This window comes from Schistocerca serialis, chromosome 7 (assembly GCF_023864345.2).
Source record: "Schistocerca serialis cubense isolate TAMUIC-IGC-003099 chromosome 7, iqSchSeri2.2, whole genome shotgun sequence".
NCBI classification, from domain to species: Eukaryota; Metazoa; Arthropoda; class Insecta; order Orthoptera; family Acrididae; genus Schistocerca; species Schistocerca serialis.
In genome coordinates, this window is record NC_064644.1 from 430,972,806 (window position 1) to 430,976,156 (window position 3,351).

The window sequence follows — 3,351 nt, forward strand, 5'->3', positions numbered from 1 at the left end:
TGACTGCCTTACATTTCAGCTATAATTTACCTTCTGTTTGGCTGTCACAGCAGGCAGTCTTTCCAAAGAAGTTTTTACGATATTTTTATAGGGAATGAAAGTTACAGAAGCATCAGTGAAGAAGATGTGGCCTGTGTTATCTTAAGCAAACGCCGGCCCATCGGTAGCCACACAGGCAAACATCACATGTTGAACAAGTGTGTATACACGTAAAGAGATACACTTTCACACAGGCTAGGCTTTCAGTCTTTGTCAGTCTTAGTTTAACCAAGGTTTTCGGGACTTTCCCTTTGTTGTAATGCAAGCGCCAGGAACGAAATACCATTCCAAAAGTTCTCAATTGCGACTCCGCATGACCCATTAAGAGCTCGCCTAGCATTTTTCCAAAGTACCTGAGTCTCCAAGGGTCAATCCTCGAACAGCGCACAGTGCCTTTCGGAATAGGGGATGAAAATCATGTTGAAGAACACACTTGAAAGGTATCCAGCAAGCTGCCCTTCATACTGATTTTCCTACCTGCATTTTATATTATAACAAATACAATTTCGATAGGGTTTCACTCTGTCGCAACGAATGAGCTGTTTTTGTTATTCTGTCATACCCAGACTACGCTTCACCTCGATAAACTTCAGAGTCATCTGCAAACATTCCAAAGGTCTGATTCAAATGGCTCTGAGCACTATGGGACTTAACATCTGAGGTCATCAGTCCCCTAGAACTTAGAAATACTTGAACCTAACTAACCTAAAGACATCACACACATCCATGCCCGAGGCTGGATTCGAACCTGCGACCGTAGCGGCCGCGCGGTTCCAGACTAAAGCGCCTGGAACCGCTCGGTCACTGCGGCCGGCTTCCAAAGGTCTCTTGAATGTTTAAATGCTGTGCGTCTGCCCTATAAAGAGACGCAATCCCATGTGTTCTCCGTGACTTAGGGTAGTTATAGCCCCCACCCCTACACCCCCCGCACTGTTTTGCAGTTGCTTATTGAAGTAGGAAGTGCGCTATTGGTGCGTTCGCGCTAACACTTTTACAGCTGGAACTCAAATGGGAAGCAGTATGTGCTACTGAATCACAAGAGTTTTGAATTGCATTTTACACTCAAATAAACGAAGTTGAAGCAGGGTGTGTGAGTTTCTTACCATTTCAGCATGTAGGTATCCATAGATGGGCGATGTGTGGCTGGCGATGTCGAAGAAGTCCAGAACAGCTAGGCTGCCTTTAGAGCTTTTTGCGAGAAACGGCACAAAGTGGATAAAAATTGCATTCTCTTTCCTACTCAAGGTTAGTTCATCGACTGCTGATGGAGTGCTAAGACACGAGACTCTAGCATAATGGAAGTACTAGTATTTTACCCAGGAAAAGGAGACGGATAATTCAATTCCTCACCCTTGATTAACCCGAGTTTGTCCCCCCTATCTGTTTATCTCGTTTGACGTGGCAGTTTGTTCCCAAATTGTCCTGTAACCTGTTTTACAACTGATTATGCAGATTTCAACAGTAAGTCAAGTCAAATCACTAACATTCCATGAAAGATGCAGGCAATAATCATTACTGCCAATGACTGCATGTCTAATTATTTATGTACCTTATTTCCTCTAGGTATGGTGAGGGAGCCTTTCTATTTCGGCGGACTTGGGAAACTTAGTAGGATCGCAAGGGGAAGCTCACTTAGGGGAACAGAACAGTCGAAAAAGTTGTTTTCTGCTGAAAGTCATTCTCCGCACAGGCAGAGAGCAGAAGATCAGTTTGACTTCGAAACCCAGCAGGAGTATCGAGTGAGGCTGTGTGGCATGGCATTAAACTGTATTGTGCAAGAAGTGTAAGGAATCCTTTTAAACTAAGATAAGAATGATAAAGGTGGAAGAAAACACGAGCCTACGACGAATGCCACAGCCGTTAAGACCAGCCATGGTCACTCGAATATTTGTTCGATAGTAAGGGGTTCTCCGGTTGACTCATAATAATTACTTTGGTACCGGGGGCGAGATCCCAATGTGCAGAACTAATCATAGCAGCTAGTTGCATCCATCATGCGCTTAAGCGAGAGTACTGGTGTTCGTTGATCCTTTTCTGGAACCTTCTTTCAGGTCACTAACTTTTCTGCAGTCATTGAGCATATTCGCAACATAATTTTTTTTCGTTCTTTTAGGTATCCACCCACCAGTATCAAGATTACACTTAGTATTTGCAATTCTTTGTCCACATGTTACATTTTTGTATTCTCGTTTCAGTGGGTAAATCATTCTTTGATATCTATTGGCAATAAACCAGAGTGTTATAGTAACCATTAGTTTCCTTTCGTCGTTTGATGGATCCCTTCATTAATATGTCCCTGACCTGCGTTGGTACTGTCTATAGACAGTTCATTTACATTTTTTGATGAGTTAGTTTGCGAGTATGAAACTATCTGACTTAAATGGCCGTAGCTTCTGATTGCAGTGACTTAGAAGCTTAAATTATTTACACCGCCACAGGACCGTAGAACTTAGTATTTGATATAAATTTCATGTTGACATCTCTACCCATTCCTGATAAGATGGGACCGCAACGAATGCACAGACAGACGGATAACAAAATGGTCCTACATTGGTTCCGTTTTCACCAACTGAGGTACGGAATCCTAACGAACTCAGATGAGTGGAGGCAAATGAGTAAGTGGAAATCCTTGCTACTCCATGTCAAAATCTGTGGCATTTGACGTTATCAGTTTCCAGTACAGAGGAAGCAACAAGAAAGGTTTATACACTAAAGTGACGAAAGTCGTGGTATGTATGCCTCCTAACATTTTGTCGGACCTCCTCTTGCCCGGTGGTAGTGCAGCAACTGGATGAGGCACGGAGTCAACAAGTCGTTGGAAGTCCCATGCAGAGACACCGAGCCACGCTGCCTCTACAGCCGTCCATAATTGCGAAAATGTTGCCAGAGCAGGATTTTGTGCACCAACTGACCTCTAGATTACGTCCCGTAAAAATACAATGGCATTCATATCGGACGATCTGTGTGGCCAAATCATTCTCTCGAAATGTCCAGGATCTTCTTCAAACCAGAGGCGAACAGTAGCCCGGTGCTACGGCCCACTGTCATCAATGAAAATTCCATCGTTGTCTGGTAACATGAAGTTCATGAATCGTTGCTAATTGTCTCCAAGTAGCCGAAAATGACCAGAGTACCCAGACCATTCCACGTAAACACAGCGAACACCACTATGAAGTCACCATCAGCTTGCATAATACGTTGTTGACAGCTTGGGTCCATGGCTTCGTGGGGCCTGCGCTACACTCGAATCCTGTCATTGGCTTTTGCCAACTGAAATCTGTAATCATCTGCCCATGCCATGTTTTTCCAATC